Below are 15,553 nucleotides of genomic sequence, written 5' to 3'. Positions count from 1 at the left end.
TTTGTGCACACTTATCACTGTGTTATAAAGGATGGCCTATCTATTTAAACGTGATCCACTCTGCTCTTTAATTTGACCCTTAAAATGTGAGCAAGTAACAAATTTTGAAAAAGGAAAGTCTTTAATAATATTTATCAACAACCCACTTTACTAGTTCATGGGTTTAGACAGTGACTATGAGAGAGAAGTAGACTTCTGGGAATTTGCATTCTAGTAAAGAAAACAGACAAGTAAATAAACAGTTACAATTACTTGTGCCATGTATGGAAGGCTTTGGAAAAATGTAAAATGGGCCTAAAATTGAGACTTAAAAAGGATTCCTAGAGGAAGTGATGTCCAGTAATCTAATTACATGTTTCTTTCCCTGTTATTACTTCCTGGTAAAGTGGAATTTGTTTCTTTTTTGTGACTTTTAAACTTCAACTAGGCTTCATTTCTAATAATAAAATAACATTGTTAATTAGAACAAGTAGAACCACCACTGTGACTGGTACTACTGTGATGGCCATTTCTTATGTGCGTCCCTATGTGCCAAGTACTCTACCGGATACTGCTCAGACTTTATCTCTTGCTCCTCACAATAAACCTATAAGGTAGAGATTGTTTCCCCATTCTGCACATGAGGGAATTGAAGGCAGAAAGAATAACATTTCCACAATCACATAACTAATCTCATAGCAAGATCTGAAACTGAGTCTGCTTCCAAGATTCATATACCTTTTCTATAGGCCAGTGGTTCTCAACCAGGGGTGATTTTACCCCTCAGGGGACATTTGGCAATGTCTGGGGACAGTTTTGTTTATTGCATCTGGGGAAAGGGAAATGGCATTGGCATGTGGTGGGTAGAAGCCAGGGATGCTGCTAAACACCTTACAATGCCCAGGCCAACCCCCTGCAACAAAGAATTGTCCAGCTTCAAATGTCAAATATCAGTAGCACTGAAAGTGAGAAACCCTATTCTCTCCTGGAACACCTCTAATGATATTATTTCCCTTCATCAATTCAGCTTATTTCTGTGGAAGCCAAAAAGCAGCCCACAATAAGGGTTTTGCTGATACATTAGTACTTGGTTGAAATATATGTTGTGAAATTGACTCTTCAGTAAAAGTAGTTGTGAGATTAAGAAAATAATAGAAGTGAAGCCTGAGGAGTAGGAAGGACAGAATGGTTTCTACCCCATCTATTTCAGAGTCAAGCCACACGAGACCGCTTGGCCGTCTTTCAGCACATCATGCACATTCCACCTCCTTTCCTTTGCTACTCATCCATCAGCACTCAGTCTAAATGTTACTTTGTGGAAACGTCTCCAAATTTAATCCACTCTTAGAAAAACACCAGTCGCTGTCTATGCTGTATCTGTGAAATACTTTGCAACTATTTCAGTTTTTTCACCAAATCATGTTCATCTTTGTATGCCCATCATCCAGCATGGAACCCCCATAGCTGGTCTTCACTAAATTAATGTAATTATTTAATTACTATTATTAGTAATTAAGATAATAAATATGAGAGGGTTTTGAAAAATCAGAAATAAGAGTTGGTAAATATAGGTGAGGGAGACTTTAAGAAAATATAGATTCCTATGCCCTACCCTGCTGAGGATGCCTGGAATCTTATTCTAAGTGTGGAAAATGTCACCTAGTACCCAGAGGAGACAGCCTGGGGGGATGAGGATGAGTTGACACTGAGGACACTGGGGTCAGAAGCAGTAGTGATGTGTTTCTGCCAAGTAGGCAGATCAGACCAGAGCAGAACCGTGCTGCGCAGGAGCCAGGCCAGGCGCTGGCCAAAAGCTGGGGGCAGGAGGGAGCTTATCCAAAACGAGAGAGAATATGCATCCAAAGAGGCAGACGGTCTGCAAGAAATTGGGAGTGGGGGGGATTAGAAATGCAGATAAAGTCATGCCGTGGAATCTGGAAGGAGAAACCAGTGCCAGTCCCTGAGCAGATAGAGCAAGGACAACTCTGAGAGTTCCTGGATGTGAATCACAGAGGGCAGAGGAAGAACGTATTAATGGGATTGCAAGTTTATTGTTTTAAGTTGAGGCTTGGTTTAATACGAACCACCATTGCCTGAGACCTCGGCAGTTCCATGAGCCGTGGCAACAGCTCATGTGGCGGAGGGAGGGGCAGAGATCTCACGTGGGGGAAGGATAACTTTGAGTTTCCTGTTCCCAGGCTCCAAGGCTTTCTTGGAGTGCTGTGATTCTCTGGACTGCAGAAGGCTGGCCTTAGCTAAGAGACCAGACTTTGACTCTGTGGAAGAAAACTGAGAGGAATCCAGGGCCTGGGGCTATTGCCAGCTCCCCATGTGTCCCCGATTTTTAAATCTTGTGCCACACATCAGTATATATGGCTGTGAACCTGCCATGAAACCATAACATTTTGAGTTTAATACATACACTCCTGTTTGGATAATGAGTAATCATAGACTTTAGAACTAAAAGGCTGCTCAAAGGTTTTCTATACCAAATTCTTCAATTTGCAGATAAGAAAGCTGAAGCCCAGACAATGATGAATCATCCAAAGTTACCCCAGCATATTACTGTCAGAGTCAAATTTAGTATCTGAGTGACCTAGTTCATCAGCCAGGGTCCCCGCCCCATTGTGCTCCACTGTCTCCAGGTTAGGAAAAGGGAATGACTCCTGATTTGTTATTCCATTTTATGTCTTATATCCCATTTAATGGCTATAGCCAGCTTCACTGGTGCTCATTAAATAGGTAAATTAGTTTTCCTGAGCCACACTTGAGTAAATCTCTTTGTTGTGTTGTCACAATCTACAATAAGCTCCAAAGAATCTCCTCTAGAGCTGGAAATAATAAAAACACCTGCTATTTGAGTTGCTTCCAAAGAGCTCAAAGCCGTTATTTTTATTTCACCTACCATTCGTTGAATACTTATGCTGTGCCAAGTGTTTTGCTAGGTACTTGACTATTCACTATTGTCAGCTCACAACCACACTGTAAGCTGCAATTATTTTTGGCCTTTAGCATACAAGGAAATCAAAGTTTAAGAACTTGCCAAAGGTTACATTTTAATAAATTATGAAGTTGGGTTCCCAGACCCACTGACTGTGTAGCTTATGAGCTCTCCCCTATTTACCCTGGCTAGTGAGTCTGTGTGTGTCTAGGTATGTTTGTGCCTTTACTTACGTTAGCGCATACTTACACCAATGCATATGTATATCTATAGTAGAAGATAGAGCTTCTACTTAATAACCTTCTGGATGTTTGTAGATCTATTTTATGGATGAGAAAGTTGAGACCCGGGGTGGAGAAGTGACTCTAATAAAGTGTATTTAAAGCATCACAGGAGTGTGGGTTCCATCAATCATGGGGAATAAGGCCAGGCTTATTAGATCAGGGTAGGAATGGGATGCATAGCTCTTGGGGTTGTGTGGTGGAGAGATCAACAATATTAATGTTGATGTTAATTTTGTCTACTAAATTTGTTAATGCTGACAATCTCAATCTCAAAGATTAATCTTAATCTTTTTGTGGTGACTTGCCATTTTTAACCTACCCTTGGAATAGGGAAGGTATTTCTACCTCCCACGAATGGTTGAGAAAACTGACCCTCGAGGAGGTGAAGGGATTTTCTTAAGGTTACAGGACCAGGAAAGACTGGATCCAAGACTCAAACCCTTATTTGTGTGCCTCTGTCTTCACGTCAGCTTTGGTGCTATCCTTGCGTCAAACAATGGAAAAGTACTACCTAGTAAATGGAGCATGGTGTCTTATTGTGTGCCCAGAGCCTCTCATTTTAAACATGACTGGAATCAGACTGCCTGGGTTCAAACCCCTGTTTTGCCACTTATTAGTAAAGAGCTTACCTGCTCTGTGCCTCAGATTTCCCTTCTGCAAATGGGGATGGGAATAGTACCTCACAGAGTTATTTTAGAAATGCCTTTTCCTGACACATTGTAAGCACTCAACAAGTATTAGCTACTCCCGGTTGAAAGCTTGAATGTAAAAAGCCTTAAATTCCCAGCCAAAGAGATTGAATGCTAAAATTAATTTCAAGCAAACCTACCTATTCAAATAGCTTTCTCAGCACTGATTTTGATGTGAAAAATATCTGGAATATTCTTCGTTATCAAGCATGTGCCTTGGCAGTATAGTTACAATTTTTAATACTAATGGATGATCATCCATTAAAGTAGTAAAAAAGATACCGTCTCATTTTAAGCTTAGAGCAAAAGCTTACTTAAGTGAAATTAAGCAGATATTTATTTCGTCAGGCTCTGGGGAGGATTCCGAAATTATTTGCTCCCTACTAGTGCCTAGCACTTTATCTTTGCAACTGCACTTACCCCTGTAGAGTCATGGTTGGACAGGAAACTGTGTATTCCTGCATCTCTACCTTCAGTATTTCACAATCACTGTTTCTCATCCGCCAGGCCTGAGGGTGGGCAGTGCTGATTTCATTGTCTCATACCCACTCCTCTTTCTGCCAGTGTCTTTTGTGAGGAATTTTATCTCTGCCCCTTTCTCTTCACCCCATTATCTCTTCTCCAGTCTTCAAATCCAAACGAAAACACGTTAAAAGTTTGCTCATATTCCCTGCAGTCTGAGCTGATGAATGAATGTGCTTCCAGAGCCCCTTAGGATTTCTGTGCCCATACTTGTAAGTGTTCCCATCTTCATTTTGTTGGTGGTGATGACAAATTACCCCACATGACCTCCCTCTGTTTCCATTTTAGTTAGAAATTACTGTTTACTAGAGATGGAGAATGGAAAATATATGAAGGGGCAACATGAGAAAATAGGTTATTTTGATTACTTCCAATCATCCATCGTAAATCAAATTCATAATATAGATAAACAAATAAAAAGAGTATTTCAATTTAAACTTAGAATGACTTATAGGGTTTTTTTAATAATCTGATTTCCATTCTTGTAGCAGTTTTCAAACTTGAGTGTGCATAGGCACTCATGGAGCTAGTTAAAATACAGATGACTGGGTCCCCACCACCACCACAACTCGTTCTCATCAGTGGCTTTAACTGGGGCCTAAATATCTGCGCTATATCCAGCCCACTCATGAGCCTGATGAACTGCACCAGTGGTCCCTTAAAAGATAGCAAGAAGGGCAGACTAAACTCACGTTGGTTACCATCAAAAATTGTCTGTACATAATCCAGAAAGAGCAAAGTTGAATCCAGGCTAATTGAAAGACTGCATTTTAAATGTTTTGTTTCAAAAGCAGAACAATAAAGAGTTTTTCCAATGTGTTACACTTCCCATGAGCTGGATGCTGCCTGTTTACCTAGATGCCACTTAATGTGGGCAGCAACTTTTATGACTGTGCACATTCTCACCACCCCCATTTAAAGAGAGCAAGGAGACTCACTTAGACTCAGGGTGCTAGTGTGGTTGAACAGAGAGAACTCTGGTCTGTCTGGCACCAGCCTGCTCTCTCTTACCATTGTATAGCTTCACCCAAGCCAGCGTTAACAGCTGTAGATGATTTTCTTCTAATGTTCTAAAACCTGAAGACATGGAGCATTTTTTAACCAAATGCTCCCCAGCCCTAGGGAAAGCTAAGCCTCTTCTATTTTGTTGAAAGAGAATGTGTTAGGCTGTCTATCTGTATTGTTACATGTCCCTGGGCTGAATTTAACCTCAAGAGTTAGAAGTGTGTCAGCCTTGTGACTCACCACTATGAAACCCTCAGACCAGAGTCTCCTACCAGTATCAATAATATGAATGAAAACTTTATGTGCCTTCTAGATTGAGGCCTCTCACAGCTCAAATTTGTAAAGAAAAACCCACGCAATTGGATTTTGTGAAATATATTAAATATGCCCATTAATGTGGCTCTTCAAAGGAATTTATATACTGTCTGCTTTACTGTGGTGTTTCATTATAGCTTAGCCAAATGCATGTGGCCTAATAATTTGTTTCCCTTATGCATATCTATCATTAAATGTAACATGCAGACAATAACATTTAAATACCTAAATACTTGATTACATAGCTGTCTCCCCGACTTAGACTGTGAACTTCTTATGAGCAATGGAATCTGGTCATCTTCCTCTCTGTAGCTCTTAGCTCAGTAAATGAATGAATATATGCATCAATGAATACATGCATGAATGAATCGGTTTGCTTAACATGCTAAGCACTAGACTAGTTACTGTGGCAAATACAGTGATACAAAGAAATAGAGACAGATGGATTGAGTTCTACAGGAATTTTAAAAAGGGAGGAATCACTTTCAGTTGAAACAGTAAGGCAAAGAAAATGTAAAAATACGAATATGTATTGAGGGACCTTCATGATAGAAATCTGCTGGAGAGTCTACATGTATAATCTTCACATTGATTCCAGCAACTTGCTGAAGGTCACACAGCTGGCAGTGAGAACCCCCTGAGGTTAGCTACTGTGGTCCTTCAGGGAAGTGGGAAGGGATAGCCTTTGAATGAATCTGGAATAATAGGTGTATTCTCCACTGGAAGCAATGAAATGTAGAGTGTTCTGGATGGAGAGAATAGCATAAGTGGAGGCACTGAAATGAGGTTATGGAATAGTAAGCATTTCAGTTTGGCTGAAACCTATGATATCGCTAAGGGATTCCTGGCAGAAGAGGATGTAGTGATCAAATAGGTGGAGATAGATTAGGAGTCTGTCCCATCTGAGTACTGTTTTGAAGTTTGTGCTTCCTCTTTCTCCCTGGAGGCATTGGGAAGTCATTGAAGGTGATCTCAAGCCAGAGATTCATTTTAAGCATGGCTTTATATAATTTTATACACACTAGTTGGGGGAAAAGGCAAAGGGGTTTCCTGAAATAGGGTTTTGGCAGTGGGGCTTGAAAAGAAGATAGGGAGTTTGACAACTTTTTAAAATAAATCCGTGCATTAGGCAAAAGTTAAATAAAATTTTTGATGTTCTTGATATTTTCCTAGCTCTTTCTATTCACATAGCTATTACTAAATTAAATGTATAAAAATATTTTTCCTTTTTAATTTGAAATAGATTTCACCTCATATTTGGCAGAAGATAATAATAACTTGTTAACTTCATGGCAGTCAGAGTAATTCATCCAGTCTCTAAACTGTGCATTCATTTAAATCTGTTGTCTTCGATGGACATATCTAGTATACTCACTCATTTAAAGTAGAGCCATAAATCCTGAAGTTAAATAAGCAAAACAAAAGGCCTCCCAAAGCTGAGAAAACGCTTGCCCTAGAGTCCACACACTGTAGGAAAGTACAAGGATTATTTTTTGACTGTCATCCAGCACTACTGACTTAGAATTATAGATAAAATATGCAGTAATTTTAATAATTAATAACTGACTATGCAAAAATATTATTTTCTCCTAGCTTCAATCAACAGGTAACATATCTGCCTTTCATGTCAGGTACTGTGCTAGGTACTAAAGATATAAATATGAACAAATTATAGTCTCTATCCTCAAAGAACTCCCATTCTAATTGGAGAAACAGGCAAGTAAGCCGTCCGAGTATGAAGTGGGAAATGTCTGATAAAATCATGTCTGGGCTATTACAGGAGTCTAACCTCACTTTACCTGAGCAGGTTAGTAAAATTCCCTCCCCTTCCCCGAAAAATGATTGGTTTGACACTTAAAGATGAATAGGAGGGAGAAATAGGAATTTATCAGATGGACAAGACGGCCAGGCAGGGAGGAGGATGAGAAGAAGAGGGAAGCAGAGGGACGTAGTATGCACCAATATCCAGAAACATGAGGGTACCCCTTTGGCTGCAGAATACCAAATATACTGTAGTATAGAGTATGCTGAAATGGAAGTGTGAGAGATATATGTGGGGACAAAGTTTTTGAGGGCCTTGAACATCATTTAAAAGAGTTTGGAATTTTTATCCTTAACGTACTAGCTTGTAAACAGAAACTTTGGAGGCAATGAGGTTAATGAACCAGAAGGACGGGACTGTTAGACCTTGAAGACCAGAACTGACGCAATTCCAAGGCAGTATCAATGGAACAAGAGGGGACATTAAACAATTAAAAAATAGGCTGATGAACAGTGATGGGGTCCTTTAACGCATGGGCATTATTTAGCTCTCTGAAGCAAGAGTGCACTGGACAATCACAGCATGGCACTGTTCAACAGAAATAAGCAGAATCTGTGTGTCAGGAGGGTTCAGTGTAAGTCTCAAATCTGCCCTTACCAGTTATGTAACTTCTACAAGTCACCTCTTTAAACCTCACTTTTTTATATAAGTGCAAAGAGCAAGATTCATGCTTTTTCTTCTACTAATATATCCGCTTTTATATGCCAAAATTTTCCTATTATTGAAGTGGTATTGCTGGAATAAATGTGATCACAAATAGAAAGTACTTAATTCATTAATTTATTCACTTACCATTTATTGATTTTTTTTTCTGGCAACAATAGGCTGTCCTCTTGGTCCCCCAAAATAAAAAGTTGGTGAAAATTAAATGTATCCACACATACAACTCACAAACAAACCTGAATGAAGGCACCAGAGAGCTACTAAAGGACATGAGGGGCCAAGATCAAAAGAGAAGCCTAGAGAGCTGGGTTCAACATTTCCACCCTTTTGTACGCTGAGCATTTGCCCATTTGCTGAGATTTGGACTCAACATTTCCACCATTTTATAATACACTCTGAGAGTTTGCTGAGTTGAAACCTGCAACTCAGAGGCCCAGAAGCTAAACACCAATTTGGGCAGTCTGCAGGCTGGAAGTATAAATATTTGAGTTTGGACATCAGTTAAGAAGGAGAATACTAGTAAATCCTCTAGGTGTTAGTTGGGACCCCGAGACTAATAAACTAAAAATAGACAAGCTTTACAAAGGCTGAAGCCTGGGTTTTAATTAAATTAACATCTGATTAAATTCAGATCATTTATCCCTACTTGAGCTAACTGCAAGAAGCAAGGTTATATCCTTCCTTGAGGTAGGTAACATAATCAAAAGCTCAAGTTATAACTAAAAGGTTTCATATATAATGGCTGCATTCAACAGAAAATAAGCATGTAAAATATGAACAACTTCGAAAATCAAGAGTAAAAACAAACCCACAGAAAAATCCGTATGCTGGTGGTATTTGACATGAACTCTAACATACCTGTGATTAACATGGTCAAGAAATTATAGGAGAAGATGGAGAATTCAGCAGAGATCTGGGAAGTAGAAAAAGAAATGGGAATTCTAGAACTGAAACTAATAATTGAGATTAAGAACTGACTAGATGTAGTCAAGTCAACAGCATACAATATAATTGAAAAGATAATTAGGGAACTGAAACATAGATCTGAAAAAACTATTTCTATTACAGCCAATATACAAAAGGATGAAAAATACGTGAAATATACAAACAAGTATGAGATATATGGAGCATGGTAAAGGTGTCTAACAAAGGTGTAGCTGGAGTCCAAGAATGAGAGAAGAGAAATAATAAATCATACATAGAAGCTATATTTGAAGAGATATTGGCCAAAAGTTTTCCAAAACTTATAAAAGAACTCAAGTGAGTTATTTTAACTTTTGAATAATAAATTAATGCAATTCCATATTAAAAGGATACAAGAGAAAAATTATGTTAACAGTTGTTTACAAGTGCTTTTGATACAACTTAGCACATATTCATGATTTTTTAAAAAAATCATGGCAAACTAGGAGTAGAAAGAACTTATTTTGGTTAAGGATAGCAACAAAGAAAAAAACCTAATGCAAATATCATACTTAATGGTGAATTATTAAAAATGTTCCAATTCTTACCACTTTTATTCCACAGGGCCTACCTTGTGCAACAAGTCAAGAAAAATAAATTAAAAATATAAAAATTAGAAAGAAATCAAGCTAACATCATAGATGATACAATTATACACATATAGAATATCAAAAGAATCAATAGATAAAATATTAAAATTAATAAGTAATTTAGCGAGGTTGTTATTGCAGAAAGTCAATACAAAACTCAATTTTATTTCTGTAATCCAGAAGCAACCATTTAGAAAATAATAATTTTAAAATAGCATGATTTACAATAAAATAACAATATTAAGTATTAAGTAGGAATGAAGATGTGTAAGACAACTATGCAGAAAGCTATAAAACATTGAGAAAAACTAAAGAAGTCATAAATAAATCGAGGGATATATGATGTTCATCGACTGGAAAACAGTATTATAAATGTCACAGTTTCTTCCCGGTTTTTCTGTAGATTAAATGTACTCCAGTTCAAAATTCTAGCAGATTTGTGTGTGAGAGGATAGAAATTGGTAGACATCCTAAAACTTGCATGGAAAGGATAAGACAATCTTGAAAAAGAACAAAGTTGGGAAAACTCCCTAATGCCAGATATCAGAACTTATTATGAAGTAATTAAGAATGGTATTGAGGCAAGGACAGACAAGTAACCCAGAGGAAAACAGATTAAAGAGCCCAGAAACAAACTCACACATGTATGGGGAGTTAATCTATGCAAAAGTGCCGTTGCCAGAGCTGTAAGGAAACAATGTACTTTTCAGTGAAATAGTGCCCTGCTGATTGGTTATCAGTATATTGAATTTTGGCCCCTCTCCTTATACTATACATACAAATACGTTCCAAACAGATTAAAGACTTAAGTATGAAATGTAAAAAAATAAAGTTCCTAAAAGACAAGGTCTTCATGATCTTGAGATAGACAATTTTCCTAAATAGGACATTAATATAAGTACAACCACAAAGAAAAGGATTGGTAAATAAGACTATGTTAAAATAAGAAACTTCTTTTCATCAAAAGCTGCCTTTAAAAGAGTGAGAATGCAAGCCACAAAGTGGAAGGAAATAGTTTCAATGCATGTAACAAAAGATGTGTATCCAGAGTACACAGAGAATTTCTACACATTAAAGAGAAAAGAACAATTATGCTGACAGAACAATGGTTAAATATGTGTATATATATGTGTGTATAAATGTGTACATATATATATATTTCAGCGGCTTTGCAGAAAAGAGGATATACAAATGGACAATAAGATACGAAAAATTTTTCAGCCTTGTTAGTCATTAGGAAAGTCCAAATTAAAACCATATTGCGATATCACTACACACCCCGCAGGTTGGCTAAAATCAAAAAGTTTGATAATGCCAAGTATTGATGGTGATGTGAAACACCTGAAATGCTCAAGCATTGCTGTGGAAATATGACCACACTTTGGGAAAGAGTTTGGCAGTATCTTGATAGGCTATGATTCAGCAGTCCTATTCTTAGACATATATCCAACAGGAATGTGTAGCAGAAAAAAATACATATATAATAATATACATAAAACCATTATTTGCAATAGGTAAAAACTGCAAAAAAAACCCCAGTTCCATAGTAGAATTCATCAATGTTTGGTGTATTTGTAGAGTGGAGGATCATACAGCAACAAAAATGTACAAAGTATTGCTACATGCAGCAGTGTGGTTGAATCTCACAAACATGGGTGACTGAAGCTGGCACAAAGAAAATACACTGAATGGTTTAAAAATTAAGCAAATCCTGTGATCTAGACATCTGGACAGTGGTTATCTCTGGTAAGGCATGGTATTTGGAAAAGGACATGAAGAGGTTTATTCTTGATCTGGATAGGTGTGTTTACTTTGTAAGAATCCACTAAATTCTATACTTAAAATTTGTAGCTTTCTAATGTAGGTTATACTTCATTGATAAAGTTTATTAAAAATATCAAAGGCTCTGGGCAGCCCTGTTCTAGGCACTGGAAATGCAGACATGAGTATGAAATAACCTGGCTGTGAAGAATGGAGTGGAGGAGGTGAGTGGTAATTAACAGGCAATTAGAGAAGGAGAGAAGTTTGTTAGAAATGAAGTCAGGGTGTGTCACTTTATACCTCAGCACACAAAGGAGCAACTCCCAACTCAACACACTTCCTGCCTATATTAGGTGCTTCATAAATGTTAAATTCTATTCCCACTTTGCTATACTCATAATCATAAGTAATTAAGAAAGGGAAAAATTATGTTAAGAATCCTCTTTTTTAGTGCACAATCCATGTTAGTGATAGTGGTAGCAAGTAGGTTTTTTGTTTGTTTGTTTTTGATATCTTTAACAGTGAGCCTTCCTCAAACAATGTAATAGATAGAATTGCCCCTTACTCAGCTGAAATTAATTAATCAGTGATTACTTTCTCCATGAAGTGTTAATACGTTGAGTTTCTCTTGTATATATAACCAGGGATTCTGAGCCTCTTTCATCTCTGCCTTGGGCCACACAGCCCCATAGAAAGATGATGGAAGGGAGAAGAAGGGAAGAACACTTGCCAGCCTGCCAGAATTTTGGCTGTAGATTGGCAGGCAAACAGCTGAATGGAGGGAGGATATGGACAATGAAAAGGACCGTCTAACTTGAAGGCACAGTTTCCACCGACAGCACAGCATGTGCTGCCAGGCCTGTGCAGAGCTGGAAATCCTGGCAAGATGGCAGCTGCTCCATCTTGTCTGGCCCAGTTACTGCCTGTGGCCCATGCTGAAGGGAGTTTGAGGAGTTACCATTCCAAAGAACTCACAAGAAAACAGGACTGACTTGGACATATTCCAGGTTTGCCTAATGGTACTTCAAAATGGTGGATTGAATGTTGTTTGAAAAATCATTTTAAAATTATTTCCTTTGAAATGCAGAATTTAATAGGAGAAAAAGCAGAAGGAGAATGAAAAATAATATGGATGTGCAGAATATGTCCAACAGAAATATGTACTTGAGTGTACCAAAAATATGTACAGGAATACAGATAACACCATTTCAACAGCCTAATGGTTAGAAAAAAGGTATGATTTCAGGAGCCAGACTACCTAAGTTTTTATTCCATGCTGTCACCTACTGTCTTTGTGATCATGTGTCAGTTACTGAACATGCTGAGTCTAAATATTTCATCTCCAAAATGGGTATCATCAGTATCATCATAGCAGTTGTTAGAATTAAATAAGTTAATTTACCTAAAGCACTCAAACAACACCTGGCCTGGGTAAATACTACACAACTATTAGCTGCTGCTGCTGCTTACAGTTAAGCAGTTTTTATAGCTGGGAGTCAGCAGCCATAGCCAGGGTGGAGGAGATCCCTCTAATCATAAGGTCAGAGGAAAGAGGGCTTCAGTAAAGAAGCCTTCTTAGGCCCATACAGCAGGAATTACTACTTCTTGCCAGAAGACTGGTTTGTCCTCTGTTGAAACCATGATTAGTCTGCCTCTGCCATGTCCTTGGCTCCTCAAGAGATTATAAACTCTTTGAGGACAGGGATTACTTTTTTTTCAAGTATTATTTCCCCAGCAGTGCTGAGCACAGTGCCTGATGTAAAGTCATGCTCTGTAAATGTTTACTGAATTGAATCCTTCCAAACAGAGGAGGGAGATACTATTAATCAGGGCTGAACATGTGACAGCACTGTTCTTTCAAGCCAAGATTATGTATGTTCTTTCCTTTTTTTTTTTTGAGATGGAGTTTCACTCTTATTGCCCAGGCTGGAGTGCAATGGCGTGATCTTGGCTCACTGCAACCTCCGCCTCCCAGATTCAAGCAATTCTCCTGTCTCAGCCTCCCGAATAGCTGGGATTACAGGCATGCGTCACCACGCCCGCCTACTTTTGTATTTTTAGTAGAGATGGGGTTTCTCCATGTTGGTCAGACTGGTCTCGAGCTCCCAACCTCAGTTGAGCCACCTGCCTTGGCCTCCTAAAGTGCTGGGATTACAGGCATGAACCACCACACCTGGCTTTTTTTTACTTTTAAATCATTTCCCTTTTAGAGATGGGATGTCAGATGCCGAAAAAATTCAGCTCATTTGCGTGAGGTCATGTAAGTGGTGATATCTGGAAGTGTCTCCCTCAAAGCCAGTGCCCTTCCTCACAGGCACCCATTCCCTAAGGCACCTAGGATGGGCAGAGAAAGGAGAACCAAACCTGGCTGGGGCTGCTGTCCAGAGAAGGTGGGCAGGTGTCAAGAGCAGGTGCAGAGGTGGAGAGGAGAGCTAAATCTTGTCCTCGGTAGAAGCAGAGATGTCATTCCAACTGCAGGTTTCGAAAAATGTCAGTGCATACTTCATGAGATTTTCTGTAATTCATTTTTACTCTCATCTTCTACACTATTTATTTACCTAAGCTGTTGTTGTCTTTGAAACTATGTCAGCCACATGTCATCATTGTGCCGCAACCCTGGGCTTTTTATCCTGCTTAGGGTTTGGTTTGGTTTTGCTTGTTTTCTCTCCCCAGCTGCTCTGCCTATCACTTAATTCTCTGAGCCCTCTGGCCTGAGTCTTATCTGGTGGTAGGGGTCACCTTACAATCCCATCTCCAGTCTCCTAGGAATAGTGGCAGGGGAGGGATCAACATCCAGCTTCAGGATCTATTTGTCTTTTTGGTCTTATTGTCTGAAGCTTGGGTCAAGGATAAATTAATCAGTCTAGATGTGGGAGAGCTCTCTAACCCTCCCCAGGGAAAGTCCTAGCCTTTATAGAAACTTGGCCTGGTTTTGGCTCTCAGGGTTAATTCCAAGCTGTGAAGAATCTGTCAATGTTCAACTAACCCCAACAAAACCTTTGGAAGTTTCTGTTGCAATCGAAACTCCTATCACGGGAGGTGGTACTGAGCTTGGCATCAGAGGTTGGAGAAAGAAGAGCGCTAGCCTGCTAATTAATATTTTTGTTTTCCTTAAATTTCAGGCTTTTTTTAAATTTAAATGTCCTAAATAACCTGTCCTGTCATTTCCCATCTCTTTCCTGGTGTTTTCCTGAAGCATCTCACTAGTTTGTTTTATGTTTTTGAGGGGATTATCTGGGGTGCTGATTACTTTCCCTAACTTCAAGGAGTCTTTGAATAATTTTATGAATGAGACCATTTCTCTAGGGGCAAGAGAAGGTTGCTGAAGGCAACCTAGTCCTGCTTTCTCCTAAGAGAAATTTACACTAACATTTTTTAGTAGTGCCTATATCCCAAGTACAAGGCTCTTGCCTTACACCTAGGATGAACAACTATTCCAGTTTGCCCCAGGATAAGCTGGGGGATTTCTTTGGGTCCTGTACTGCAAATAGAGAATAGAGGAGGAGAGTTATCTTTTCTTCTGTCTATCCTAGGGTCATAGCTGGGGCCCTTTTAACAAAAGATAGATTAACAAGAGAGAAGCATACACATTTATGTAATATGTTTTATGTGACATGGGAGCTATCATACAGAAATGCAGACCCAGAGGAACAGTTAAATGTGAGTATTTTTATGTTAGGCTTGATGAAGGGTAGACAGACATGGAAAAATATGATAGGGCAAGAAGGGCATGATTTAATGATAATAAACTGGGGAACTTAGCAAGGCCTCTTAGTGCAGATCCATCCCTATGATCCTTCATCTCCAGACATAAGGATGGTGCTTTCCTTTGAGTACAGGGAGGGCACCTCTCATGTGAGGGTCTTATGACCTACTTCAGGGGGCAGTCAGAAAATCCTTCCTAGGTTTAATGACCTGCTTTAGGAGAGAATGGTGGGGGAAAGGTAAGAGTGACCTCTATGCCTCTATAATTTTCTCAGATACCTTCAGCTTAAACTATTCAAAATACTAACATGCCA

At 38.9% G+C, this 15,553-nt stretch overlaps 1 protein-coding gene across 12 annotated transcripts in view; it reads left to right on the top strand.

Moving 5' to 3' along the window:
• Positions 1–15,553, top strand: part of FGGY (FGGY carbohydrate kinase domain containing) — a 445,568-nt gene that overhangs the window by 221,489 nt on the left and 208,526 nt on the right. The window lies entirely within an intron of this gene.

Source organism: Chlorocebus sabaeus, chromosome 20 (genome assembly GCF_047675955.1).
Source record: "Chlorocebus sabaeus isolate Y175 chromosome 20, mChlSab1.0.hap1, whole genome shotgun sequence".
Taxonomy (NCBI): Eukaryota; Metazoa; Chordata; class Mammalia; order Primates; family Cercopithecidae; genus Chlorocebus; species Chlorocebus sabaeus.
Note: the sequence above shows the minus strand (reverse complement) of the source record. Positions and strands in the feature narration are given on the sequence as shown.